The 16,286-nt window shown below is 37.7% G+C and overlaps 1 protein-coding gene across 13 annotated transcripts in view; it reads left to right on the forward strand.

The window, feature by feature from the left end:
* WDPCP (WD repeat containing planar cell polarity effector) overlaps positions 1 to 16,286 on the forward strand; it is a 482,654-nt gene that overhangs the window by 138,417 nt on the left and 327,951 nt on the right. The gene's annotated exons all lie outside the window — the stretch shown is intronic.

Below are 16,286 nucleotides of genomic sequence, written 5' to 3' on the forward strand. Positions count from 1 at the left end.
TTAGATTGCTTATTTGAAATCTTTCTGTTTTTTTGATGCAGGTGTTTATTGCTATAAATTTCCCTCTTAGCACTGCTTTCACTGTGTCCCAAAAACACAGCACAGGTTTGGGTATATTGTGTTTCCATTTGCATTTATTTATTTATTCATTTATTATTTATTTATTTTAGACAGAATCTCACTCACTCTGTTGCCCAGGCTGGAGTGCAGTGGCGCAATCTTGGCTCACTGCAACCACTGCCTCCCGGGTTCAAGTGATCCTCCCACTTCAGCCTCCCAAGTGGCTGGGATTACAAGCATGCACCACCACGCCTGGCTAATTTTTGTATTTTTAGTAGTGATGGGGTTTCACCATGTTGGTCAGGCTGGTCTTGAATTCCTGACCTCAAGTGATCTCCCTGCCTTGCCCTCCCAGAGTGCTGAGATTACAGCGTGAGCCACCTCGCCTTGCCTCCATTTGCATTTATTTTGATATATTTTTCAATTTCCATCTTAATTTCTTTATTGATCCAATGGTTGTTTAGGGGTATGTTATTTAATTTCCATGTATTTGTATGCTCTTTAAAGTTTCTCTTGGTAGTGATTCCTTGTTTTATTTCACTCTCTGAGAATATATGTGATATGATTTCCATTTTTAAACTTTTGTTGAGACTTTTTTTGTGACCTAACATGTCTAATCCTGGAGACTGTTCCATGTACTGAGGAGAAGAATGTGTATTCTGCAGGTTTTGGATAAAATGTTCTGTAAATGTTTGTTAGGTTTGGTTTAAAGTCTGGTTTAAGTCCAATATTTCTTTGCTGGTTTTCTGTCTAGATGATCTGGCTAATGCTGAGAGTGGACTGTTGATGACTCCTACTATTATTGTGTTGGAGTCTGTCTCTTTCATTAGATCTGGCAATATTTGCTTTATGAATCTGGGTGCACTAGTGTTGGTTGCATATATATTTAGAATTGTTATATCCTCTTGCTCGATTGATCCCTTTATCATTGTATAATGACCTTTGTTTTTATTTTTATTTTTTTACTGTTTTTGAATTAAAGTCTGTTTTATCTGATATAAATGTAACTACTCCTGGTGTGTTTTGTTTTCCATTTGCGTGGAATATCTTTTTCCATCCCTTTACTTTCTCTGTGTGTGTGTGTGTGTGTGTGTGTGTGTGTGTGTGTGTGTGTGTATATATATATATATATCTTTACAAGTAAAGTACATTTCTTAGAGGCAGAATATTGTTGGATCACGGTTTTTAAAAATCTGTTCAAACAGTCTATATCTTTTTAAGTGGAGAATCTAATCTGTTTACATTCAGATTTATTGCTGATATGTGAGGTTTTGTTCCTGTAATATTGTTAATTGTCTTTAGGTTGCTTTGTATAGTCTTTGTTCCTTTGTTTTTTTCCTTACTGACTGTCTTTGAGGATTGCTGTTTTTCTGTGGTGGTACCATTTGAGTCTTTCCTCTTTCTCATTTGTGTATTTGTATTACCAATGATTTTTATATTTTCATGTGTTTTGATGATGGAAATTAATCATTCTTTCACTTCCAGGTTTAGGACTCCGTTGAGGCTTTCTTGTAAGGCAGGTCTAGTAGTGATGAATTGCTTCAGCATTTGCTTGTCTGTGAAAGTATTTCTTTCTCATTTATGAAGGGTAATTTTGATAGTATCTTTGGGTGGTTATATTTTTCTTTCAGCAATTTGACTATATTTTTTCATTCTCTCCTGTCCCATAAGGTTTCTGCTGAGAAGTTTGCTGTTAGTCTGATAGGGGCTCCTTTATGACTAGATTATTTTCTGCTGCTGTTTTTAGAATTTTCTCTTGTTAGTGACTTTAGACAGTTTGCTTATAATGTGCTGTGGAGAAGACCTTTTTGCATTGAATCTGATTGGGGTCACTGGATCGCCAGTGTCTGGATATCTAAATCTCTTGCTAGACTTGGGAAGTTTTCATCTATTATTTTAAGTAAGTTTTTGAACTTTCTCATTATCTCCACACCTTCAGGAATACTGATAACTCCTGTATTTGGTTGCTTTATGGTATCCTATTTATCACACAGACTTTGCTCATTCTTTTTATTTTTATTTTTTTATTTTTTTTATTATTATACATTAAGTTCTGGGGTACATGTGCACAACATGTAGGTTTTTTACACAGGTATACATGTGCCATGTTGCTTTGCTGCACCCATCAACTCATCATTTATATTAGGTATTTCTCCCAATGCTATCCCTCCCTCAGTCCCCCACCCCCAAACAGGGCTCAGTGTGGGATGTTGCCTACCCTGTGTCCATGTGTTCATTGTTCAATGCCCACTTATGAGTGAGAACATGCGGTGTTTGGTTTTCCATCCTTGTCATAGTTTTCTGAGAATGATGGTTTCCAGCTTCATCCATGTACCTGGAAAGGACATGAGCTCCTCCTTTTTTATGGCTGCATAGTATTCCATGGTGTATATGTGCCACATTTTCTTTCTTTTTTTAATATATATATATTTTTATTATACTTTAAGTTCTAGGGTACATGTGCACAACGTGCAGGTTTGTTACATATGTATCCATGTGCCATGTTGCTGTGCTGCACCCATTAACTCATCATTTACATTAGGTATATCTCCTAATGCTATCCCTCCCCCCTCCCCCCACCCCACAACAGGCCCCAGTGTGTGATGTTCCGTTCCTTACCCTATGTCCAAGTGTTCTCATTGTTCAATTCCCACCTATGAGTGAGAACATGCAGTGTTTGGTTTTTTGTCCTTGCGATAGTTTGCTGAGAATGATGGTTTCCAGCTTCATCCGTGTCCCTACAAAGGACATGCACCCATCCTTTTTTATGGCTGCATAGTATTCCTTGGTGTGTATGTGCCACATTTTCTTAATCCAGTATGTCATTGTTGGACATTTGGGTTGGTTCCACGTCTTTGCTATTGTGAATAATGCCACAATAAACATACATGTGCATGTGTCTTTATAGCAGCATGATTTATATTCCTTTAGGTATATACCCAGTAATGGGATGGCTGGATGAAATGGTATTTCTAGTTCTAGATCCTTGAGGAATCGCCACACTGTCTTCCACAATGGTTGAACTAGTTTATAGTCCCACAAACAGTGTAAAAGTGTTCCTATTTCTCCACATTCTCTCCAGCACCTGTTGTTTCCTGACTTTTTAATGATTGCCATTCTAACTGGTGTGAGGTGATATCTCATTGTGGTTTTGATATGCATTTCTCTGATGGCCAGTGATGATGAGCATTTTTTCATGTGTTTTTTGGCTGCATAAATGTCTTCTTTTGCGAAGTGTCTGTTCATATCCTTTGCCCACTTTTTGATGGGGTTGTTTGTTTTATTCTTGTAAATTTGTTTGAGTTCATTGTAGATTCTGGATATTAGCCCTTTTTCAGATGAGTAGATTGCAAAAATTTTCTCCCATTCTGTAGGTTGCCTGTTCACTCTGATGGTAGTTTCTTTTGCTGTGCAGAAGCTCTTTAGTTTAATTAGATCCCATTTGTCAACTTTGGCTTTTGTTGCCATTGCTTTTGGTGTTTTAGACATGAAGTCCTTGTCCATGCCTATGTCCTGAATGGTATTGCCTAGGTTTTCTTCTAGGGTTTTTATGGTTTTAGGTCTAACATTTAAGTCTTTAATCCATCTTGAATTAATTTTTGTTTAAGGTGTAAGGAAGGGATCCAGTTTCAGCTTTCTACCTATGGCTAGCCAGTTTTCTCAGCACCATTTATTAAATAGGGAATCGTTTCCCCATTTCTTGTTTTTGTCAGGTTTGTCAAACATCAGATAGTTGTAGATATGTGGTATTATTTCTGAGGGCTCTGTTCTGTTCCATTGGTCTATATCTCTGTTTTGGTACCAGTACCATGCTGTTTTGGTTACTGTAGCCTTGTAGTATAGTTTGAAGTCAGGTAGCATGATGCCTCCAGCTTTATTCTTTTGGTTTAGGATTGACTTGGCAATGCAGGCTGTTTTTTGGTTCCATATGAACTTTAAAGTAATTTTTTCCAATTCTGTGAAGAAAGTAATTGGTAGCTTGATGGGGATGGCATTGAATCTATAAATTACCTTGGGCAGTATGGCCATTTTCACGATATTGATTCTTCCTATCCATGAACATGGAATGTTCTTTCATTTGTTTGTGTCCTCTTTTATTTCGTTGAGTAGTGGTTTGTAGTTCTTCTTGAAGAGGTCCTTCACATCCCTTGTAAGTTGGATTCCTAGGTATTTTATTCTCTTTGAAGCAATTGTGAATGGGAGTTTGCTCGTGATTTGGCTCTCTGTCTGTTATGGGTGTGTAAGAATGCTTGTGATTTTTGCACATTGATTTTGTATCCTGAGACTTTGCTGAAGTTGCTTATCAGCTTAAGGAAATTTTAGGCTGAGACGATGGGGTTTTCTAGATATACAATCATGTCATCTGCAAACAGGAACAATTTGACTTCCTCTTTTCCTAATTGAATATCCTTTATTTCTTTCTCCTGCCTGATTGCCCTGGCCAGAACTTCCAACACTATGTTGAATAGGAGTGGTGAGAGAGGGCATCCCTGTCTTGTGCCAGTTTTCAAAGGGAATGCTTCCCGTTTTTGCCCATTCAGTATGATATTGGCTATGGGTTTGTCATAGATAGCTCTTATTATTTTGAGATACATCCCATCAATACCTAATTTATTGAGAGTTTTTAGCATGAAGCGTTGAATTTTGTCAAAGGCCTTTTCTGCATCTATTGAGATAATCATGTGGTTTTTGTCTTTGGTTCTGTTTATATGCTGGATTACGTTTATTGATTTGCATATGTTGAACCAGCCTTGCATCCCAGGGATGAAGCCCACTTGATCATGGTGGATAAGGTTTTTGATGTGCTGCTGGATTCAGTTTGCCAGTATTTTGTTGAGGATTTTTGCATCAGTGTTCATCAGGGATATTGGTCTAAAATTCTCTTTTTTTGTTGTGCCTCTGCCAGGCTTTGGTATCAGAATGATGCTGGCCTCATAAAATGAGTTAGGGAGGATTCCCTCTTTTTCTATTGATTGGAATAGTTTCAGAAGGAATGGTACCAGCTCCTCCTTGTATCTCTGGTAGAATTCGGCTGTGAATCCATCTGGTCCTGGACTTTTTTTGGTTGGCAAGCTATTAATTATTGCCTCAATTTCAGAGCCTGTTATTGGTCTATTCAGAGATTCAACTTCTTCCTGGTTTAGTCTTGGAAGGGTGTATGTGTTGAAGAATTTATCCATTTCTTCTAGATTTTCTAGTTTATTTTCATAGATCTTTTTTGTTTATTTTTGTCTGACTGGGGTGTTTTAAAAGTCCCGTCTTCAAGTTCTGAGATTGTCTCTTCTGCTTGGTCTAGTTCATTACTGATGCTGTTGACTGTATTTTGTATTTCATAGAAGGAATTCTTCAGTTTCTGTATTTCTCTTTGGTTCTTTTCTATATTTCTCTCTTTGGTAAATTTCTCATTCATATCTTGAATTCTTTTTCTTATTTCGTAGTATTATTTTTCAGGATTCTCTTGTATCTTACTGAGCTTCGTTAGTATCATACTTTTGAAATCTTTTTCTGGAAATTCTTGAATTCTTTTTGATTGGAATCCGATGTTGGGGGATTATTATATTTCTTTGGAGGTTTTATATTTCCTTGCTTTTTCATACTTCCCGTGCTCTTACATTGATAGCTGCCCATCTGGTGTAATAGTTGTTTCTTCCAGTTTTTTGAATTTGTTTTTGTAGGGGATGACTTTTTCCTGAAGTTATGTCAATTCTCTTGGTTGGATGGGGTGTTTTGGCTTTGATTCTGAGTGTGTTCAGTAGTATAGTCTCTGTATGATTTCTTCATCTGGAAACAGCATCAGTGGTATCTGTGATTTTCTCAGTGGTTTAGGGTGTGGTTATTTGTGAGGGCTATGGTGAAGTTTTACTGAGGACAGGGGTGCCAGTTGGGCTGGTCTTCAGGCCCCAGTGGTAGTAGTGGTGGGCTGAGTGTGCCTGATCTTGGGTCCTGGGGCTGTGTGCAGTGGCACTGGTGTTAGCAGTACCAGGCAGGTCAGTTACTGGACCTTCAGATGGTTTGTTTAAATGTTAGTAGTGGCAGTGGTGGGCCAGGTGTGTGAGTGGGTTCATGAGTCCCCGGGCAGCTGGCATGGTATGGGTGATGCCAGTAGCAGTGGTGGGATGACTCTTTCGGTCCTGGGTGGTGCATACTGGTGTTGGCTATGGCTGCAGTGGAGGGTTGCCACCCACAGCCCCAGACAGGTAGCAGCACCACAGTGCTGCTCAGCAATGGGGGAGGAACCCTGTCTCTCACATGTAAGTCTACGCATGGAGGCCATTCCACTGTTGGGGACTCAGTCACCACTCATAGCCCCAGACAGGCAGCCCTCCAGCTCACTTAGTGACTATGCCTGCAGTGGTGTGTGGAAAGGAAGAAGGAGTCCTGGTCTCTATGTGTGAGCCCAGGAGCAGAGTTTGTGCTACTGCTCGAGGCACGGTCACTTCTCACATCCCTAGATAGGGAGCTCTGGGGCTCTGGAAAGCATGCACTTTGCTTTCCTTTGTCCTGGGGGCTCCCTTTTTGGTGCACTGCACTCTTCTTTCCCTGAGGATTAGTACTCTCTGTAGGCTAAAGTACTGGAGACCCCATGGCACCTTTGGGACCAACCAGTGCTGTATTGCTGTAGCCTTCTGAGTGGACACTGAGATGTCAGTGGAAGCTGTTAGGATGTGGTTATATGGGGGCTGTAGTTTTCAGGGCAGGATGCAGTCCTGTGACAGCTGTGTAATGGTGCCCAGCTGCAGCCACTTAGGTCTCAGGGGTAGGGTCCATGACCCAGTACAAGTTTTCTGTCTGGTGTAGTGCCCTCTCAGGGTCTCCAAATCACACCATGCTAATGTCGGGGTTTGTGTGGGTAGAGGAGGTCTCTTGTGGTTCAGATTGCAGCAGTCCATAGTGGGGATGTGGACCGCTGAAGTTCTGTGACTTACTCTTTCCTGGCATTACCAAGCCCCTCAGGGTCCCAGTCAATCTTGGATGAGGTGGCCACTTGCTTTCTTTTCCTTCTGTACCTCAGGTGTTTCCCATGACTTCTCTGTTAGACTCTAGTTCTCTCCTAGATTTTCTATTCAAGGTGCAATTATCTATTCATAATTTTGGTCCTTCTTTCTGGAAAGTGGGGGGGTGTCTGATGTCTCTAATCAGCCATATTTAACTGCATTTCATGTACTTCTTGACACTTATTGCAGTTCCAGCTGGACATTTATTGTGTGACCATCTAATTACTAACTACCTCACTGACTTGACTGAAAGTTTCAGGAGAGAGGTTATCAAATATTTGGGAGGAGAAGTTGTAAAACTCCCTGCAAATATTTTGTGATAGATTTTTTTTTCAGTTTTATTCAAGTTGTTAATTGATAAATAATAATTGCATATATTTATGGGGTACAATGTGATGTTTTGCTATAGGCATACATAGTGGAATGATTAAATCAAGCTAGTTAACATATCCATCATCTCACATACCATTTTTTTTTGTGATGAGTACATTTGAAATCTGATACTTTAGCAATTTTGAAATATACAACACATTATTATTAACTTTAGCCACTGTGTTGTACTATAGATCTCTAAAATGTATTTCTCCTGTCTAACAAAAACTTTGTACCTTTTGACCAGTATCTCCCCATTTCCCCTACCCCTAGCATGGTAACTACCATCATACTCTCTAGTGCTATGAGTTTTACTTTTTTAGATTCCACATATAAGTGAGATCATGCAGTATTTGTCTTTCTGTGCCTAGCTTATTTCCCTTAGCATAATGTCCCACAGGTTCATCCACGTTGTCACAAATGACAGAATTTCCGTTTTTAAAGGCTGAATAGTATTCCATTGAGGATATATACCACATTTACTTTCAGTGATCGTTTTTATTCTCAAAGATTTTGGGGTTTCATATTTCTAACTAAACAAAACATAATGGTAACAATTTAACAGTACTCACCCTAAGAGATTTCTGCTGTGCTTAAACTCACCATAATACTCTATGCTGATAAATGAGGAAGCATATCTCATTGCATATTAAGGGTGTGTGTGTGTGTGAGTGTGTTGATGTATTTTTAATTAACTCAGGTAGCATGGTTGTAAGTCTTTGAGAGGGGCCTATTATATGAAAAGTTGCCAAGCTTACTTTCTTGAAACATTATTCAAAGATTATTATTTCATGGACTCTGCTTTGAGAAATGGTCTTTTTTCATTTATGCCACATTAGTATGGATTATGGAGGAGAACTGGAAGTTGTAAAGGGCAACCGTTGAGTGTGGTCCTAGTAAAAGAGAATGGACAAGGAGGTATATTAAAAGTGGTAGATCTGAGCTAAATGGAACAAAGAGTATCAGCAGAATTTACTGATGAATTTGAAGTTTGTTAGCTAAAGGTAAGAGATTAAAAAGGGCGATCTCATACCAAATGAACTGAAAAGAGATTTAGTGGAGATCTTTATTCCCTCTTTTAATGTTTTTAAATTTAAAATAATAAAATGATTTCTGGTAATCATAAAATGGCATAGTATACAAATAGATATATAGTAAAAACTATATGCCTACCCGAAACTCATTCCCTTCTCCAGTAGTAACTGTGTTCAGCAATTTGGCTTATATCTTTTTTCAAACACTCATCTGTGTATGTGTATGTATACACACATTTAAAAATAATGGAATCACTCTATACATATTTTTCTCTAACTTTCTTTACGTAACAATATATGACCATCTGTCAATGATCGATATCTACCTCCCTATTTTTACTAGATACATAGTAATCCATAATTTGTATATACCATACTTTACAATTATTAATGGCAATCTTTTTAGTAAATATGGAAATTGGACATAGATGAGTAAACAAGGCAATGTAATAAGAACAAAATGGTCTTAAAATTTTTTAATAAGTTAAATAGCAGAGATGAGGGACTCATTTCAGTTTCTTATTTGATCCTTTTAGTGAGGAACAACTCTTAGTGCATTTTCAGTATTCCGACTTTTGAGAAACACATTTCTAGCATCTCTTTAAAACCATAAAATAAGAAGTATATTTGTGGCCAGATATTTTAAGCGTTTCCTTTTTTTGAAAATTTTTATAGAAAAATACTGAATAACACACAAAAGTTTTAAAAAATTATCCCTAATATCAATTTTTAAAAATTTTATAAGGCAAGAAGTTGAAGTTTGTGCCCTCTGGGTTCCAATTTTATCTCTGTGAGATGCCTGCTATCAACAGCTTTGGTTTTATTTTTTCTGATATTTTCTTGTGTTTCTACAATTTCTTTATGTGTATATATACCCATACTACTCTTGTTTTTTTCCTAGTAAAACAGAATGATGCTACTTGTGTAGGTCTGTAACTTTTAAAAATGCCTCTCCCCACCTTCAACAAGGTATCATGCAGTTGGGAAAAAATTTCTGATTAATTAAACTTATTTATCTTTTATGTTATCTCCATTTATTTTCTTGTACTAACAACATTAACAATAGCCAAATTCAGATGTGACTGATTTATTAACTGGAATGGCAATTTATTAATTTACTATGTGAGATATATTTGGCATCATAGACATTGCTCATTTCCTTGGGGCATTACCTCACGGATAAGTTATTCAAGAGACTGAAGTATAGATAAGAAGGCTGATTGGTGAGCAGAGAATGAGAACAAAGGCAAGAAGGTGTTCTAACAAGATATTTCTTTCAAGCTAAGGTAGCTCGATTACTTGCTATGGGGCACTTTCAATCTTGGAAAGTAGCATTAGTCATCAAAGTGATAGCCCTGGACATGGTTAGAGACACACAGGGTGGGTTTCCTGTGGACTGCTGATCTGGACTGTGCACTGCCCACCACTCCATTTGAGATATCTGACCAGGCTGTCATACATGAGAGAGGATAGCTTATCACATTACCCTTTCTTTATGTGAGAAAAGGATTGATTAAAATTTGGGAAGTTTCCAAATCTGCCTAATGAAGACATGGAAAACATCTTTGCTTCCGCAGCAACTCATTTAAAAGCACTCTTTTAAAGAGAGGCTCTGTGAAGATGGCTAATATATAAAGGTGGTGACAGCTGCAGTGTCTCCAGACGTTGCCAGATGTCATGTCTCCTGGTGGCCAAAATCATCCCCAGTTGAGAACACATGCACAGTTCCCAATAGGGTTTACCTCCTATGAGAATGTAATGCTGCAGCTGATCTGACAGAGGGTAGAGCTCAGGCGGTAATGCTTGCCCACTCACCGCTTACTTCCTGCTGTGTGACCTGGTTGCTAACAGGCCACAGATGGGTACTGGTTAGTGGCTTGGGCATTGGGGACCCCTGGTTTAGAGGGAGACTGGTTTGAGTGAAGAAAAGAGCTGGAGAGAGAAAAATCAGGTGGGATATTGCATGGAAGTCAACTGAGAAGTGAGAGTTAAGGATATTAGTTCCTAAACAGTGGTGAAGGAGTATATAGGATTTGTCATTAATAGACCTGTCTTGGTCTCCACTTTCCCACTAATTATGAGACCTTTGATTAATTGCTTTACCTTTCTGATTGGGAATTAGTATGAGCATGAGATTAACCTTATTACTATTGTTTTTAAAACTTGCATACTTATTTTGTATCAGTTATACTGTCATTTTACATGCATTATGTTGCATATAAAAGTCTTCTGTAAATTATAAAATAATATACAAAAAAAGTGTTATCTGATTTGCCTTTCTCTTTACTTCTCACCACTGCTTTTAACTCTTTAGATCTTTAAAACTACTGACAAATACAAAATCTACTTTCGGACCTTGTTTTATTTTGAGATGCCTCCCTTTACCACCTTGCCTGCTCTTTTTTATTTTCTGAGCTACCAGAAGCCTCCCTCCAACCCCTTGCAATGGAATAGAACACTGTCTTGGTGCTCTTTTTCTTTTTTGTCCTACCAAATTTGACCATGTTTATAAATACTTTCTAGGAATGATCACTTTTCTTTTATGGAAATATAGTTAGCAGGATTTTAAAGTTACATTAGGGATTGAAATATGGCATCATTTGTTTTATAATGAGAATAAGTGAGAAAATTAGGTTTATTAAATTGAAATAGACTTTGCAGGCAGATTTCTAGGTACGTTGTATTCCATATATTGAATAACACCGTACAAATCTTTGGGAAATCCCACTGGGAGACCCCAGTGAGGAACCTCACTTCTCTATCCAGAAAAATACTTGTTTATTTCTTGTTCTTTTGTTTCTTTCTCCTTAAGTCAATTCTCTGTAGTAAATCAACTAATTTTTTTAAATTCTTAACTATATTTACTTTTGTTTCCTGACATGTAGGAGGCACTTAGGTGTTTTTTTTTTAACCTACTGAATGAACAAAATTCAGATGTTATTTATGTTTGGTTTCAATTAATGATGTCATCTGATATAATTTTCTCATTTCCCTCAAAGTACCATTTCACTTCCAATTTAATCCTCAGTCTAAGTACTGTAGACTTTAGGGTTAAGAGAAGCCAATTTGAAGAGCCATCTGGGGATTGTGAAAATCATTTCTGAGTTTCTTAAAGAGAAAGCTTACCTTCCCAGTATGAGCTTATTTGAAGAAAATGAAAAGGAGCAAATGAGAAAGGCAACATAAAGAGACATGGTCAGAGCAGGAATAATAAGGAAGGTACTTTTTGTCTGGCGGGGTGTCAAAGAAAAAGAAGAGTTTCGGTTTCTCTTTGCCTCAGTTATCTCCTGCACAACATTTAAACAACATTCAAATTGGGACAGTGTTGGGAGATACCACTGGCCTTCTCGTTGGTTCATCCTGCGGGTCTTTTCAGTTCAGATCTGCTTCAGAGATGCCTCCCTTTACCACCTTGCCTGCCCTTTTTTATTTTCTGAGCTACCAGAATCCTCCCTCCAACCCCTTGCAATGGAATAGGACACTGTCTTGGTGCTCTTTTCCCTTTTTGTCCTACCAAATCTTACATAGACCCTTTCCATTTTGGAGGTCTTAAGGACAAACCACTTTGGGGAAACAGGCAGAGGTGAGAATAGCACTTTCCTGTCTGGGCTGGAATATTCTTTCCTTGACTATATTTTTCTAACTCTAGTTATCTCCTTTACAATATCCAGGAGTATTTTTGGCACCATTATTTGGCAACTCTATGCTTCCCCATAGGCTGTTTTATAAAAATGCATTAATTAGCTTATTAATTGATTTATACCTTCTTATTCCAAAATCTGGTGTCAGGGATGCCTCTAGTCCATAGGACATTTGGAAATATGAAATGGTGGACATACTTGATCTTTCAAGTATCCAAACTCAGGTTCAATAAGAGGGCTAAACTGATCTTTTGGGTCAGAATGTCCCAGAGCTCAGACCTTAGATCTCTTTCTGTCTTTCCACTCATTTTTTAAAGGAGAGCATGTCCAGTACCATGGCTTTAAATACTACCTTTGTATTGTTGATGACTCCCAGATATACCTCTGTAGTCCCCCATGAAGTTCAGACACATTTCTGATTATGTACTAGATCTCTCCACTGGTATGTCCATAAATACTTTAAACTTAACGTGTCAGAATCAAACTCTTGATTCTCCATAATCTAAATTTGCTTTTCTTCTAGCATTCCCAATCACAGTAAACTGTTGCTCAGGCCAAAAATCTTTGAGTCTTTCTCTCATATGCCACATTCAATTTTTCAGCAAGTGCTAGTAGATACTTTTTAAAATATATCTCAAGTCTGCCCACTTATCATTTCCTTCAGCATTACCATTCTAGTCCCAAGCCATCATCTCTCACCTCAACCACTGCAATAGGCTCGTGATGGTCTCCTTGCTTCACTCTTGCCCTGATCCCGTGCTTTAAAACATAAATTATATTATAGTTCTGTGCTGCTTAAAACTCAGTGACTTCTCATCAACAAGGTCTAACCTAACCTGGCCCTTGACTGCCTCTCTGACTTCATCCTCTATGAATATCCCTTTCACTTACTCCCCTCCAGCCACACTGGCCTAGCTTTCTTCAATCAGCCTAGGCACATTGCCACCTCAGAGTTTTTGCATTAGCTCTTCTCTCTGCCTCGAACTCCTTTTCTCCAGATATTTATGTGGCTTGTTCTTTTACTTCATTTGAGTCTATATTCAAATGTTATTTCCTCAGAGAGGCTTATTTCTTTATTAGCCATCTTGCTTAAAGTAGCACCCTCCTAAATTTGCTCTATAGTTCTTACTGCTATTGTACATTATATTAAAACTATTTGTTTTATTATCTGTGTCCACACTTGAATGCAGGCTCCATGAGGCCAGGGAGGGCAAGGGCATTGTCTGTTTTGTTCATTGCTGTATTCTCAGCACTTGGAACAGTGCCTGGCTCATATGATATACTAAATATATATATTTTGGGGTAAATGAGTGAATTTATGAAAAAGTGGCTGCACCTATTCTTTGAGAAGGATTCTGAAGGAATGTCCAACCTCACTTGGCAGGATCCATAGTCTCCAAATCACTGCTCCTGCCTCCATGCATAGATCAGTTATCTAACCAGTGTATGCATGCTTTTGGCTCCATGACACTCACCCCTCTGAATCTTTTCCGGCATAAGTTCCCTCATTTACTTACTCTCACAGGCTATACTTTCCTTCTTCATCTCATAAAAGTGGGTTTTTAAAAGAATTTTATAACAAACGCTCATACATAGAAAAAGCAGTTTTTGTTAGGATATGAGAGTTATTTCATGAGAGCAGTGGTGAGAACAGAAAACAAGGTAAAAGAAATTAGACACTTGGAAAAATTAAATTCCAGAGTTCTGAAGGAACTTGCAAATATTTTGGAGATAATATCCTTGTGAAATCATAGCCAATGGGAGAGGCAACAAAAGATTGCATTTTTTACTAATTGTAACTCACCTGAGTGTCACACATCTAACATTGAGTCCAACCTGGGTTACAAGGTTTTTAAAAAGACAAATGTGCTCAGAGTTGGTTAACAACGTAGTGAGGATATTTGTTATTTGATATAGGATTCAAAGGGGTGAGTGTCATGGAGGCAAGAGCATGCATACATTGGTTAGATAACTAATCTATGCCTGGAGGCAGGAGCAGTGATTTGGAGACTATGGACAGCATCCTACAATTAATGGTTGAATAATAATAATAATTGCAAACACTGTGTGCCAGGCATTATTCTAAATGTTTTTTGTAAAAAGTTATTTAATCCTCATCCTATGAAGTAGATACTATCATGTTTATTTTCAGGTGAGGAAATGAAGGGACAGAGAGGTTAAATTACACTGTCAGTGTCACACAGCTAGTAACAAGTAGCCAATATTGATTTTATTCTGATTTCAGAGTCTGTGCTCTTAACCACTGTGTTATTATCCTTGAATATTTGAGGTGGGTGCTACTGAAGAATAATTGGGGTGACTGTTGAAGTTGTAGGGAGTCAGTTGTATCCTTAGCCTCAATCTCAAGAGTCACCACCTCCTTCTCAGTCAGACTCTGAGTCTACCCAGTATGTACTTCTATAATAGGTCTGGTAAACTAGTAACAGCACTTTATTAGTTATTTGCTTTGATCTCGACCTCTTTCTATTAACCTACTTTATTTAACCTACTTTAAGAATTATATTTGATTTCTTTTTGAGCCCTTAAATTTAATTTAGTGCTTGGCATATAATGAATATTCAGTTTTTGGTGAATTAAAAAAATGAATGAAGGATCTTTAAATTGATTACAACTGACCCATGGTAGAACAGTTTTCCTGTGAAGCAGTGAGCTCCTGATCACTGGCAATATTCAAGCATGGGCTAGATGCTTGAAGGGATGCTGCAGAAGGAACATCCATGTCATATGAAAATGGAAAATTAGACCAAGTTTTTTTTTTTTGTAACTGCAAATTATCTGGTGTTCCATTGAGTTAGTTGTGATTCTTTCTCCAAACATTTGTTGAGCACCTACTGTATTCCTGGCACTACAAAGATAAATGTGGCCAAGCCAACATCCATAAGGAGCTGGTAGTCAATGAGTAATTAGGAAAAGAAGTGCTTAAGAGTATAGGTGTAAAGCTTTACTAGATAAAAATAAATAGAAAAGGGTAGATTTTAGAGATGTTTTGAATAAAGGAGGAAGGGGAGAAGTAGATATAAAAGATGTCCCTAAAATTGCCCGTCTGAGAAGGAATTTGGGGAGTTAAGACCACCTGCTGTGTTGCTATGGGGGGATTCTTCAAAAGGGAAATATCACCATTTGCCATTAAGGTATGTGGTAGGGCTGGGTGTAATTCAGTAGAGATTAATTTGTGAAGCATTTTAAATTTCTTGAAACAAATGTGCCTTCTCTTAGTAGTCTCCAAAACCCATAAAGATGATTAAGTACCTTCCCCCCAACTCTCTGCCCCTGTAGAGGTATTAACGCAAAATGGAATAATCTGTTAAGTCAAATAAAGGTAAGCTTTCTGGTGACTAGGACAAGAGTTCTAACAGTAAATGCAAAGCAACTCTTCAGTTTCTTTTCTGAATCATGTGCCTGGAATCTGTTAGGCAGTGAGGAATGGTGGTCTGTCTTTATATTACCCTGGTCCCTCATGCTGCTTATCTTTCACACATGTCCAAATATGTCTCAACACAGAATCATCCTCTCTAGCTGGGACATGATGCCTAGGTGGGTGGGGGATTCCCCTGTTTTGTTTAAAATCAAAGTTGTCTTTGAATTTGGCTAGCATGTTTGTGATTAGTTTACTGACAATTGTTTTTTTTTCTTCTTATACCATATGTTATTCCATGATTCATCAGCTTTGAGTCTGTTGCCTTGAAGGTGAAACAATTTCTTCCAATGTTGATATTTCATAATCTCATAGATAACAAGCATACGCATATGCATAGTCCTTTCAGAAGTTTTAAACATTTGGAGATGAATGAATTATGCTGCCACAAATGGAAAGGAGCAGTATAAAATTATAATGGTGATATCCAATCATCTTTTGTTGAGTGGTTTTGTGAACACTGATATTGATAAAGCCTGGATGCTCTACTATATTCCTTTATTTCTCCTTGTGAAATTGTTTCTGATATGTGTTGTTTATGATTTTAAAAATTTAACATTTTACTTAATTGCCTTGATTTACATGTATTTTAAAATTTTAGACTGACAAGATCTTTATTTTTAGAAGTAAGTAGTATTTAACTTCCAAATAAATGCATAACATTAGCTGTTTATATTGTAATAGTGGCATCTCTTCTATATTTAATGTGTAGCAATGACTATTCAGACCTCAAGAAATGTTTTAGTTT

Source organism: Gorilla gorilla, chromosome 12 (genome assembly GCF_029281585.2).
Source record: "Gorilla gorilla gorilla isolate KB3781 chromosome 12, NHGRI_mGorGor1-v2.1_pri, whole genome shotgun sequence".
NCBI classification, from domain to species: domain Eukaryota; kingdom Metazoa; phylum Chordata; class Mammalia; order Primates; family Hominidae; genus Gorilla; species Gorilla gorilla.